This window comes from Schistocerca cancellata, chromosome 5, assembly GCF_023864275.1.
Source record: "Schistocerca cancellata isolate TAMUIC-IGC-003103 chromosome 5, iqSchCanc2.1, whole genome shotgun sequence".
NCBI classification, from domain to species: domain Eukaryota; kingdom Metazoa; phylum Arthropoda; class Insecta; order Orthoptera; family Acrididae; genus Schistocerca; species Schistocerca cancellata.
The window spans coordinates 812,456,229-812,471,079 of NC_064630.1; positions in this window are offsets into that span (position 1 = coordinate 812,456,229).

Sequence of the window (14,851 nt, forward strand, 5' to 3'; positions counted from 1 at the left end):
TTAAGTAATATTGGTGTTTACTTAACTGTGGCACTATTCGATAATCAGTTTCGACAGCAGCCACAAGTCAAATCGATCTTCTAAATAATTCCATCGATAATTATTAAGTTCAAAATTTCACTTTTTGTACACTTAGATTCAGATCAGACAAATAGCAAAGAGATTTTCATTGTACGAGTCATCATCTATAACGTAAAACTCATTTCGCGTAGCATTCAGTAGCTTTGCAGACTTCCATCTGTGAACCATGATTGTTTTTGCGAAAGTTCAGTTTTGTCGCTAAATCCCTTCAAGCCAGACAGCACGAACACAGGGCTGTGCAGATAACAGTGCCACATCACTTTAAAAATTGATTCAAAATTTATGTGGAGCATTTCAACAATACTATAAGTGAACTCTTGGCTTTTAACTTGTCGAGTATATTGTCTCCCTTTGCCATGAAAGATGTCATAGTTCCTGAAGTACTGTCAAGAGTACACGTATGAGAAGAATAATGAAACCTAAAATCGCTTCCTTAAATCGACCGTTTACTGTAGTCATTAGGGGTAACATGTAGCAAGCAAGGACATGGCCAGTTCCCACCTTGATGCTTATGCAGTCACTGTTTGTACTCCATCTCTAATAACCTAGTCACTGACAGTATGTGAAACACTTCATCTTCCTCCTTTCATATATTTTATCCTTCCTCTCGTCCCTCCTACGACTAGTGTCAGTGACAAGCTAGTGATGATGATGATGAAATCTGGTGTCACTATCCAATACCTCCACTCCCTACTACAGAAGATGCTCCTTCAGATGTGTTGCGTTTCAGCATTCCAGTTACATTTTAATGTGGTATCCGAAGGAAATATTACGAGGTCTCCACAAAATTTCCAGGAACATCCCCTTAGAAACGTAGCTTACGTCTTAAATTCCCCATCACCTTCAAAGTATTTCCTCTGCACTTGTATGCAACGCTTACAGCAATTTTATCGTTCTAGGAAACAGTATTGAAATTCTGGCGTAATAGTGTTGAAAATTATTTGCGATTCCACCTGTATATCTCCATGAGGAGAAAATGCTACCCTTCCAATTAAAATTTCTTGAAGAGTAAGACATGGGGAACGGTTAGATCAGGCGAATACGGTGGGTGAGAGGCTGTTGTTACGCCTTCTTTTGCCTGGAGTTGCTTTGGTGCATTAGCAATGTGTAGTAATCGGACTTCATTCTCTCATTTCCCAGGTCATTTGGGTCTAACACCTTCCCTCAATGTCATCAAGAACACTGCAGCAAAACTTCTCAGTGACGGTGTGAGCAAACGGAAGGAATTCCTTGTAGATAGTTCAAATGGCTCTGAGCACTATGGGACTCAACATCTTAGGTCATAAGTCCCCCAGAACTTAGAACTACTTAAACCTAACTAACCTAAGGACATCACACACACCCATGCCCGAGGCAGGATTCGAACCTGCGATCGTAGCAGTCCCGCGGTTCCGGACTGCAGCGCCAGAACCGCTAGACCACCGCGGCCGACTGTAGATAGTTACAGTTGTACGTCCACATACATACTCCACATGATGTGTGACAGCAGTGTACTCTGTGTGTATTGTTTTATGAAGATTGTTGTTTTGTTTCAGGGGCATAACCACTCACTCAAGATTAATCAGCCGCTATGATCCTTGACTGGACCTCATCTTGACCTGCTGCTTGCAGTCCTCCGCAATCCTGAACCCGGTGGTCTGATCGGTCGGTGATCAAAACCTTAGGATCAAACTCTGCTGCAATACGTCTGATGCTCAATTCATCAGGTGGAATGCGTTGGCATGTCCAGAACGAAATTTCATAGTTTCCACAAACATCTTGGACTTCTGCCTTTCGTTCTTGTGGATCACTTCCCATGCACTTTCGTATTGTTTCCCGACTTGTGCATGATGACGGACGGTTTTGGTACTGCTTATTCTCCACAAACTCCCAGTCACATGTTAATCGCTTAAACCACTCAACCACTCAAATGTTTTTGCTGGCTCAAACGCTGTTGACCAAAAACCCCTCTTAGCATGCAGTGGGATTCAGCTGCAGTATATGACAATACTTAAAATGAGATCTCTTTGTCAGAAAATTCGAAACTAGTGCACACAGTAGTTTAAAGAAATCGGCGACAACTTTCATACCAAAGCGCTCAACAACAACGCCGTGTGGCAGAGTGGTAGTTGAGAAATACAACAATAAGCGCCTTGTGGCCGAAGTTTGTTCTACTAAAATGTTGGATAGTATCTTGTATAAAGATTGCTGGCACATATAATGTACATGTAGAGGGTGGCTGTGCCCTTGTCTTTACCCACATTGCCACCGAATAGCTTACTTTCCATCCTATTAATTCCTTTGGGATTAATTGCTCTTACTCATACACGATTTTTTGCCTTACACATCAGTGTGCTCGGTGGTAGAGTGAACTATACTCTCAGTGAAGCACATATCTAAATGATTTGAGAAAAGGGAGGTAAAAGCACTCTTCAACGTCCCGTCGACGACGACGTCATCAAGCTATGGATTAGAAAACTAGATCGACCGTTTACGGTTTAAAGAACCCGTTCCGACATTGGCCTTAACTGAGCAAGCAAAAACTGAACCAGGCAATCCTGATAGTGATGCGAAGCGAGTGTGCTGCTGGTCACTCCACAACCTCACTCACTGATTTATGACGCCATGCTGATTTCACTTGGAGTCCTTCAATTTACAAATCGAGTTCAGTCCAAACATTGGTTCTGTGCATGTTGTCACACTAGTCTCCTCTGTGCAAGTTTCCTTATGTTTAATTTACTACTGCATCCTACATCCATTTGCAGTTGCTTATTCTGTCCATGCCGTGGTGTACCTCTGCGATTTGTTCCCCCACACCAACCACGATTACCAAATTGTTTCCGTGATGCCTCATGATGCTACCCCTATCAGCTGATCCCTTGTTTAATTAAAGTTTTGACGTAAATTTCTTTTTTCTCCAATTTGAGTCAGTGCCTTCTCATTAGTTACCTGCTACAGCCGCCTAATACTCGGAATTCTTTTTTTAGAAACATTTCAACTACGTCTATTCTCTTCTTATTTGCTTATGGTCCACGTTTCACTTCCGTAGAAGAGTATGCCCCAGCAGGTAGCTTCATAAAAGATTTGCTAAGACACAAATTAGACTTAGACGTTAACAAACTCCTCTTTTTCCTAAATGAATCGCTTACTGTAGCAAATCTCCTGTTTATATTTTCTCTACTTCGGCCATCATCAGTTGTCTACTGCTTGTAATGTCCCATTTCCCAATCTGAGCATCGGATAAATTAATTCAACTACATTACATTGCCGGTTAATTCTGATCATGATCTTACAGCGTCTTTCCGTCACACTGTCAATTCCGTTTGAGTCCATACATAACATAAAAATAGATGGTTGGATTTGTGTATGCACGTATGTACCATATTTCCTCCTAAACCACTGGACCGATATCATGCAAACAGGCTACACTCATCAGTTACCTTCTGGAGAGAATCTCTATGGGGCTATGAACCATGTACCTATCAAAGGAAGGGTAAAGAAGTACTGTAGCTCACGGGTAAAGAAGTAGTGTAGCTCACGACGCATAGATTCACAGACTTCAGTCACCAAGTATTAGAGAATGAGAGTATTTAGTGACTTGGAACAAACTTTTCACATAATACTGAAAGGAATAGATTTTCTTTCTTACTGCACTTTCGATGTTCATCCCGCATCAGACATGACGTTTTAATTTATTACCTCTTTCCTACTAAGTCTATTCGCAACACATTTCACGCTGTTCACATGTCCGACTGAATGTACATGGATACGAAACGTTGTTCAGGAGATACGCTGTCATTAATATTGGGCTGATTGAAAACCAAAATATAGGACGAAATTCGTTAGAGGTACTGGTGATATATGTGCAAATATCGATGAAATTTGGTAAATATATTTGAAGTATATATGACATGTGCATGTGTGGGCAAAGCTGTGAGTTAAAAGCTCCTTCTCTAATTGAGGGTCGTTTCCAACAAACCTCAATACTTACTATCTGGAAAGAAAAACAGCAACTTCCGATTGCGATGGGACTGATAACGTGAAGAGAGGACGTCGGGAGAAAGAAATGGATAGACAGAGACGGGGATGGGCTAATAGAGATGGAATAAATACACTGCCAGAAAGACGACGTCGATTTTGATACGATGACGGCATTGTTGTGAACTGGTTATTAGCGTGGGGACTACGGCCACACATGCCTCTAGGCCAAGCCACAACAACGGCGTGTACGGAGTGATAGGCGCCGTCAGAGGATCACTTGGAGGCGGAGGCCGCGCCGTGGTCTTCAGTGATGAAAGCAGATGCTGCCTGCAAGTAGGTGATGGTCGTCTGCGCGGCGAAGTAGACCTGGAGACCATTGTCTCGTATAGTGCATTTGTCCACGACACACAGTCCCCAAACAAGGTATTGTGGTCTGGCGTGCGATAAGCAACAACTCTCGTTCACCCTTGGTGTTTCTGGAGGATTAGCTAACCAGCGCTCATTACGTGCAGAATGTTGTTAGATTCGTTCTTTTGCCGTGCTTGCAACAGGAAGGTGATGTGTTGTTCCAACTGGATAACGCTCTCCCACACACTCCCCGTGAAACTCGACGTGCTCTCCAGGACGTACAGCAACTTCATTGCAGGCACGATATTCAGAATTGACTCCAGCCGAGCACGTGTGGGATATGACAGAACGAGAGGGGACTCGGGCGTTTCGTGAACCAGCAGTTTAGTGTACAGAAGCACGTGAACAGCTCGAGCAGAGGTAGGAATAGTGCATTCCAGAACAGTACTCGCCATCTGTAAGATCGATCAGATGCCCGAGTCAGCCCCTGCATTAGCACTCACAGAGGCTGTGTCACGTATTTCAGCTACGGAAATGGTTCGTTTCTACGTGAACAGTGACTGGAGATCCTTCCTATCAGTTTCACGTGTTCAGATATACGCCCAAGCAACATTATGCCTCTCACACCATAGCACATGGACATCCAAACGATCTTTTTCGACAATAATGCTGATGCACTGCTTGTTCTCATCTCTCACTATATGAGGGTCCGCAATGCACCGAGGGACATGATAATATCGTTGGTCCAGTTTCTATGGTGTTGAGATGCAAAATGTGGTCTGACTCGTCAGTGTTATTGTGACACTATACTGCTTCCGCATGCACGTCTTTTCAGGGGGATATTCGGCCTGGATTTCATTTTGTGAATGAAAATGAGTGATTTCATCGAATACAGCAGGAGAAGGACCTCTTAGAACAAGAGCATATTCGGCGAATGAGTGATCCTGCAATTACCCCGGATTTAAATGACGTGGAGAACGTGTGAAATGCATGGGGATGACGTACAGCGGCATGTCCACGTGCATCAACTATCCGCAGGGACCTAAACCACGATACTGGAGGATTGGAACGCGCCAAGACCAGAACTCTCTAGCAACTTTGTGGCCAGCGTGGAAGCACATTTCAGAGCGTGTATTGTCGTCTGTGGTGATCAGACACTCTATTTAAGAACAATGTCCTGTGTTTCGTAATGTTTAATGTCCAAGGGACCATCATGCCCCGCGGTGACTTCAGTGTAATTATTTTCTTTGAATAAAAGGGTCATTTTTGCCCTTCTTATTATTTTTTTCCAGTTACCTTCTGTATTATACTGCAGCATTTCTTTCAGTGCATGCGAAAGCTACAATCGCCCTTAAGTTTTGCGCAACTGAGTATAATCGTGTGTGTGGAGCGACCATTGTAACTTCTAACGCATGCGCGTGTAAAAAAAAAAAATGCCGTACAAATGTAGCTTCTGTTACAGGAGAGGGTGACGTTGCTGAAAGCCAGTGTGTAGTGTTGCCTTTTTTCCGGAGAGGAGCTCTTGCTGCCTGAGTGTGAACAATAACAGGAAGTGAGCACGGTGAAGATTAAAGGTCTCGTGCAGCAGCCCCTTGCACCCCCCCCCCCCCCCATACCTGGCTCTTTCGCGCCGGCCTCCTAACAACTAAACTTTTTCTGCGACGCCCGAGTGCTGCCGCGGCCCCCCTGTGTTCCAGCGGGGCAGCCTGCAGATGGTGCTTCAAAAGACACTCCGCGGTCCCAATTTATGCAAAGAGAGCAGCGGCAGCGGCGGCCGCCACTGTTTTCTTTCCATTTTGTGTGCTCGCTGGGGACTTACGAGGCCATTTAATTAGACTCCTACTTTATATTTGTATCTTTCCATCAAAGTGCCCTGTAATAGAATTACGGCCTTAAATTTAAAAACAAACTTAATATTTCATTACCCTTCTGGTCGGCGCACTTGAGTACTAAGAATTATTTTTTGTGAGTGCTTGAAAATACTCTTTTGACAGAGCAGAAAAATACAGCGGAAGTCTTTGCTACACTGGTGCTATATACAGCTGATCATTAAATTTTCTACAACCGGCCGGAGTGGCCGTGCGGTTCTAGGCGCTACAGTCTGGAACCGAGGGACCACTACCATCGCAGGTTCGAATCCTGCCTCGGGCATGGATGTGTGTGCTGTCCTTAGGTTAAGTAGGTTTAATTAGTTCTAAGTTCCAGGCGAATGATGACCTCAGAAGTTGAGTCGCATAGTGGTCAGAGCCAAAATTGCTACCTCACGAAGATGACGTGCTACACACGCGAAATTTAACAGACAGGAGGAAGATGCTGTGATATGTAAATGATTAGCTTTTCAGAGCATTCACACAAGGTTGGCGCCGGTGGCGAAACCTACAACGTGCTGACATGAGGAAAGTTTCCAACCGACTTCTCATACACAAACAGCAGTTGACCGGCGTTGCCTGATGAAAGGTTGTTGTGATGCCTCGTGTAAGGAGGAGAAATGCGTACCATCACGTTTCCGACTTTGATAAAGATCGGATTGTAGCCTATCGCGATTGTGGTTTATCGTATCGCGACATTGCTGCTCGCGTTGGTCGAGATCCAATGACTGTTAGCACAATGTGGAATCGGTGGGTTCAGGAGGGTAATACGGAACGTCGTGCTGGATCCCAACGGCCTCGTATCACTAGCAGTCGAGATGACAGGCATCTTATCCGCGTGGCTGTAACGGATCGTCTCAATCCCTGAGTCCACAGATGGGGACGTTTGCAAGACAACAACCATCTGGACGAACAGTTCGACGACGTTTGCAACAGCATGGACGATCAGCTCGGAGACCATGGCTGCGATTACTCTTGACGCTGCATCACAGACAGGAGCGCCTGCGATGGTGCAAACATGGGTGCACGAATGGCAAAACGTCATTTTTTCGGAAGGAATCCAGGTTATGTTTACAGGATTATGATGGTCACAGCCGTGTTTGGCGAACTCCGTGAACGCACATGGGAAGTGTGTATTCGTCATCGCCATACTGGCGTATCACCCGGCGTGATGGTATGGGGTGCCATTGGTTACACGTCGCGGTCACCTCTTATTCGCATTGAGGCCACTTTGAACAGTGGATGTTACATTTCAGATATGTTACGACCCGTGGCTGTACCCTTTATTCGATCCCTGCGAAACCCTACATTTCAGTAGGATAATGCACGACCGCATGTTGCAGGTCCTGTACGGACCTTCCTGGATACAGAAAATGTACAACTGCTGCTCTGGCCAGCAGATTCTCCAGATGTCTCACCAATTGAAAGCGTCTGGTCAATGGTGGCCAAACAACTGGCTCGTCACAGTACGTCAGTCATTACGTCAGTTATTACGGCCAGAGGTGGTTGTTCTGGGTACTGATTTTTCAGGATCCATGCACCCAAATTGCGTGAAAATGTAATCACGTGTCAGTTCTAGTATAACATACATGTCCAATGAATACCCGTTTATCATCTGCATTTCTTCTTGGTGTAGCAATTTTAATGGCCAGTAGTGTGTATATATATTGGCATTTCACACATCACTGAAATGAAATTTACCGAAATCAACTAGTTCTTCTCTAAAATTTATCCCGCCTAAACATAACTTCTCATTCGGACTTTTCCACATTTGACGATTAAAACGAAGCAAATCATAAATCCATAAGAACATATAAACTTTTCGTTCTGTATTTCCAAAAGGTCATTGAAACTGTACCTTAGTGCCTATTTACAGTCAGAATATAACGAGGTAAATAGCCTCGTTTTATGTGACTGTCTAGTTCAGTACCCGGCATTTTACGAGTACATCGGCCGCGGTCGCCGAGTGGTTCTAGGCGCTGCAATCCGGAATCTCGCGACTGTTACGGTCGCAGGTTCCAATCCTGACTCGAGCATGGATGTGTGTTAGTTAGGTTTAAGTAGTTCTAAGTTCTAGGGGACTGATGACCTCAGATGTTAAGTGTCATAGTGCTCAGAGCCATTTCTTTGTACGAGTATGTACACTGTAAAAAAAAAAAATTAGTACTCTCTTTTAGAGCTTTTCAGTTCACTTAAGACTTAATAGTTGCAAGAGTGCATATATAGTACATTATACGATTACATTTACAAATCAATAGCACAAAAGGTTCTGAGGTACCAGGTAACGATCCATACTGAAAAACATGTGTTAGTACATGGCGTAGCCTCTATGAGTTCCCGCTGAACCGAACACGGGGTCTCGGGTTCGATTACGGTGGCGTCAGGCAATGCGGGCGCTGACTCCGGCATGCGGTCGATCGTGCAGATGGCGTGTACTGTCCTGAGATACACCATTCCCACCCCTGCTCGAGCTCTTCACGTAATTCTGTACGAAATGCCGGTTGATGAGACGTCCGATGATGATGATGACGATGTTTGGTTTGTGGGGCCCTCAACTGCGCGGTTATCAGCGCCCCTACAAATTTCCAACCTTTACTCAGTCCGATCTCGCCACGTCAATGAATGATGATGAAATGATGAGGACAGCACAAACACCTAGTCATCTTGGGACAGGTGAAAATCCCTGACGCCACCGTAATCGAACCCGAGACCCCGTGCTCGGGTCAGCGGGAACGCGACCGCGAGACCACGAGCTGCAGGCACGAGACGTCCGAGCCCCCTCTCGTCCTATCATATTTGCCACACGTGCTCGACTGGAGCCAACTCTGGAGATCGTGCTGGCTAGGGAAATTGCTGTACGTCTTGTGGAACACTTTGAGTTTCACGGGGAGTGAGTGGGCGAGCATTATCCTGTTGGAACAACACATCACTTTCCTAAAACTTCATGCAGGTTAAAACGGTGTGCCGGACCGAGACTCGAACTCGGGACCTTTGCCTTTCGCGGACCAGTGCTCTACCTTCTCAGCTACCCAAGCACGACTCACGCCCCGTCCTCACAGCTTTACTTCTGCCAGTAACTCGTCTCCTACCTTGCAAACTTTATAGAAGCTCTCCTGCGAAACTAGCAGAACTAGCACTCCTAGAAGGAACGACATTGCGGAAACATGGCTTAGCCACAACCTCGGGGATGTATCCAGAATGAGATTTTCGCTCTTGCAGCGGAGTGAGCACTGCTATGAAATTTCCTGGCAGATAAAACTGTGTGCCGGACCGAGACTCGAACTCGGGACATTTTCCTTTCGCGGGCAAGTGCTCTACCGTGCTGGGGTAGCTCAGATGGTAGAGAACTTGCCCGCGAAAGCCAAAGATCCCGAAACAGAGTCTCGGTCCGGCATACAGTTTTAATCTGCCAGGAAGTTTCGTAACAGCTCACACTCCATTGCAGAGTGAACATCTCATTCTGGATACATCATATTCCTGTTGTAAAAACTGCCAAAGGACGAGAGTAACAAGAGCGCTGATTAGCTACTCCTCCAGAAACACCAAGGGTGAACGAGAGTTGTAGCCGATCGCACGCCAGACTACAATGTCTGGGTTGTGGCCAGTGTGTCGTGGACGAATGTATTCTACGAGACACTGCTCGCCAGGTGTACATCGTATTCGCAGATGACCATCACTTGCTTCCAGGTAGTATCTGCTTTCATCACTGAAGACCATGGCGCGCCCTCCACCTTCCAAGTGATCCCCTGACGGCGCCAGTCGATGCTGTGGCATGACTCGAAGAGGGGCTAGAGGCGTGTGTGCCCGCAGTCCCTCTGTTAATAATCAGTTCGCAACATTTTATGTGGACATGTGTGGGCTCACAAGCCCTTATAACCGCGCTGCAGTAGGTGTACGATCAGCAACTGCTGCCCTTACAATACGACGATCATGGTTGGCATCTGTGTTGCGTGGACGTCCAGAATCTCGTCTACAGACGTGAGAATGTTCATGTGACCACCGATACCAGCATCGTTTCACAAACGACGCGTCTTATCCCACTCATGGGGCAACTCTACGAAGGGTCTATCACGCCACGTGGAAGGCCACAATTGAACACCTTTCATTTCGTTCATTTGGCTGTCGGATGCCAGTATTCGTCTCTGTGGCATGTTCCCTGCTCGCTGCACACGTCACCACACTGAACCTTCTGGCTGTGAGCACTTCCTGTTAAAGTGGAGACACAGATGGCGCTCCTGTAGCTATGCCACTACGCTATCTGTTTGTGGATGTCTTTCAAACCATTATCAGTGCATCTACAATCACCCCGGTGGCATACGCCGTCATCGGATCAAAATAGACGTCGTCTTTCTGGCACTGCACTTATTCCAATTCTATTAGCCCATCCCCTCCTTCCCCCTCTCTGTCTATGCCTTTCTTTCCACCGACGTTCTCTCTTCTTGTTATCACTCCCACCATAATAGTAAGTATTGAGTTTGGTTGAAAACGATCCGTGGGTTCAGAAGGAGATTCTTACCCACAGAGTTGCCAACACATGCACATGTCATACATATTTCTTATATGTTTACCGTATTTCATCCATATTTGCACATATATCACCAGTACCTCCAACGAATTTCGCCCTATATTTTGGTTTTCAATCAGCTCAATTTTTATGGCATCATATCTCCAGAATAATGTTGCGTGTCCAGATGAATTCAGTCGGGTATGTGAACAGCGTGAAATGTGTTGCGAATAGACTTAGCAGTAAAGAGGTAATAAAGTAAAAGGTCATGAATGATGCAGCAGATATTCATGCATCTAAATGTTAATGGTGTCATATCTGTTCATCTGCGTTTCGTGAAGAGTTATAACGTTGTAGGTACATTCAGCGGCAAATGTGGATACGGCCAGCAAACTGCGTCATAAATACTGTTAATGACATGGAACACTAAATTGAAACCTAATTCCCGATGCGGCAATTTTACAACATGAACAGCGAAAGTGCAGTAAGCGATAAAATCTATTCCTTTTATCATTACGTGGGGTCGTCAGCGACAAAATGATTCTCGTTTGAAATTATTTATAAAGTTTGTTCCAATTCACTAAAAGTTCTCATTCTGTAATGGTGAATGAAGTCTGTGAATCTATGTGTCATGAGCTACACTACTTTTTTTTCACCCTCACCACCTCTCCTTTGATAGCTACATGGTTCACAGCCCCACAGAGATTCTCTCCAGACCGTAAGTGATGTTTGTACCCTGTTCGCTTGACATCGGTACAGTATTCTATTTTCGTTGTATTTATGAACTCAAACGGAATTGATAGTGTGACTGAAGTGTCGGCAGACGTGCCAACACTGATTTGTTGGAGGAGACCGAAATGCACGCTATAAGCTCACGCAGGCTGGCGTGAGGTCTGAAACAGGATACGTAATGAATGCTATAAAGAAAAGTACGTAGCTTCTGGTATACTTAACTTTAATCCACATTTCTAGAACATTGCTCTTGATGATACAGAAGTATTATAGCAATTGAATACGGCGCCTTGCTAGGTCGTAGCAAATGTAGCTGAAGGCTATGCTAACTATCGTCTCGGCAAATGAGAGCGTAATTCTCAGTGAACCATGGCTAGCAACGTCGGCTGTACAACTGGGCTGAGTGCTAGGATCTGTCTCTAGACCTGCCGAGTGGTGGCGCTCGGTCTGCAATTACTGACAGTGGCGACACGCGGGTCCGTCGTATACTAGCGGACCGCGGCCGATTTAAAGGCTACCACCTAGCAAGTGTGGTGTGTGGCGGTGACACCACAGTGACAGTATGACGATGTAAGATCATGAACAGAATTAAAAACCGGCAATGGAATTTAGTCGAATTAATTTGGGCGATGTTCAGAGTAGGAAATAGGTCATTAAAAGTAGTCGACAACTGATGATGGCTGAAGTAGAGAAAATATGAACTGGAGATTTTCGACAGTAAGAATATCATTTATTATAAAGAGGCGTTTATTAACGTGTAAGACAAAGTTGTGTCTTAGGAAATCTTTTGTGAAGCTATCTGTTGAAGAGTTCTCCTCTGCGAAAATGAAAAATGGACGATAAACAAGTAAGGCAAGAAGAGAATAGACGTATTTGGAATGTATTTCTAAAGACGACTGCTGAGTGTTGTACGCGTGTAATAGGTAAATAATAAGGTTCTGACTCGAAATGGAGAAAAAAGAAATTTACGTGAAAACTTAAAACAAACAAGCGATGAGTTAATAGGATACATAATGAGGCATCAACTAAACAATTTGATAATTGTGATTAGTGTTGGGGAAAAATCGCAGAGGTACACCACGGCATGAACAGAATAAGCAAGTCCAAATGGATGTAGCATACAGTAGTTAGTTAAAGATGGAGAAACTTGCACGGAATACACTGGTTTGGTAACCTGCACAAAACCAGTGTTTGGACTGAATAGCAGCCACTCAAATTGTCAATCGAAGAACTCCAAAACTGTAAACTTCAGTCGCGCAGCAAAATTTGAGACTGTTAGAAGGGAAATGACCAGGACGTCAAAAATCAGTAAGTGAGGTGGCGGAGTGCCGAGCATCACACTCGCTTCGCATCACTATCAGGACCACCTGATTTAGTTTATGCGTGGTCTCCTAGAGTCGGTTAAGGCAAATGTCGGAACACGTTCTTCAAAAGGTAAACGGTCGATCTAGTTTCCTAATCCCTAGCTTGATGACGTCGTCGTTGACGGGACGTTGAAGAGCCCATTTCCCTCCCCCTTGCCAAATCATTTATATATGTACTTCATTTAGAGCATAGTCCCCTCTACCATCGACTTCACCGATGTGTACGGCAAAAACTCGTGTAAGAGTAAGAGCAATTAATCCCAAAGGAATTAATACGATGGAAAGTAAGCTGTTCGGTAGCAGTGTGGGTAAAGACAAGGACACAGCCACCCTGTACATGTACAGTATGTGTGCCGTCAATCTTTACACAAGATACTATCCAACATTTCAGAGCATTTGAAACTATCAGTAGAACAAACTTCGGCCACAAGGCGCTTATTGTTGTATTATTCAACTTCCACTCTGCCACATGGCGTCGTTGTTGAGCACATTGGTATGAATGTTGTCGCCGATATCTTTAAACTACTGTGCGCACTAGTTTCGAAATTTCTGACTTGGAGAAACAAAGAGATCTGATTTTAAGTTATTGTCATACACTTCAGCTGAAGCCCACTGCGTGCTAAGAGGGGCTTTTGGTCAACAATCTTTGAGCCAGCAAGAACATTTGAGTGGTAAGTGGTTTATGCGATTGACATGAGACTTAGAATTTCTGGAGGATATGCAATACTAGTGCCGTCTTCCATCATTAACAACTCGGGAAACAACACGAAAGTGCGTTGAAATGATCCACAAGAACGAAAGGCAGAAAATCCAAGATGTTTGTGAAAACTATGAAATTCCATTCTGGACTTGTCAACGCAATCCACCTGATAAATTGACCGTCAGACGGATTGCAGCAAAGTTTGAACCTAATCTTTTGAACACCGGCCAGCTAGACAGTCGCGTTCAGGATTGCAATGAATTGCAAGCAACAGATTGAGATGAGGTTCCGTCCAGGATCACAGCTGCCGATTAATCATGAGTTAGTGGTTATGACCTCATGGAAGACATGCCAGTGGAGTCGTAAATAATTTTGAAATCTATTCCTCCAGAATTTCAATACTGTTTCTAAGAAAGGTAAAATTGCTGTAAGTGTTGCTTAGAAGCGCCAGGAAATACTTTGAAGGTAACGTGGAATTTAAGACGTAGGGTACATTTCCTGATTTCTAAGGGCACTCTCGGAAATTTTGTGTAGCACCTCTTAATATTTCCTTTGGATACCACATTAGAATGTAATTGGACTGTGATACGCAACACATCTCAAGGAGCATCTTCTGTAGAATAGCTTTTGGTTAGTGGCACAGACTTCAGCATCATCTCTAGCTTGTTCACCGTCACTATTCGTAGGAGGGAAGAAAGGAAGGATTAAATCGATGAAAGAAGGAAGATAAGAGTTTCATATACCGTCAGTGACTAGGTTATTAGAGATGGAGTACAAACTGGGACTGAATGAACATCAAGGAGGGAACTGGCCCTGTCCTTGCTTAAAGAGCTGTTCCGCATTTTACGCCTAACGCATACTGTAAACAGTCGCTTGAAGGAAGCGATTTTAGGTTTCAATATTCCCCCGGTACCTTTCTCTAGACAACGCTTCAGGAGCAATGACAGCTTTCATGGCAAAGGAAGACCATGTACTCGATGAGCTAAAAGTGAAGTCTTCTCTTGTAATATTATTCAGATCCTCCACAGTGTAAAGTTAAAAGCTAACGCATTACTACAACATAGCTCTAGACCAAACGTACATTTTGTGTGATGACACAAGCAAACTACATACATCTTTGAAATTTGGGAAGTGTGAAATTCTTTTTAACAAAGTTGCCGCACTGTCAAAAGAAGGTCTTAAATCCAATACACCTTGCAAAGTACGTCCGGGAAGAAAATAACTGCTGCCCAAATTCAGGAATCGTTATTGTTTTAGAGGAGAAATTACCATTGAATTTTATGTAAAATAAGTA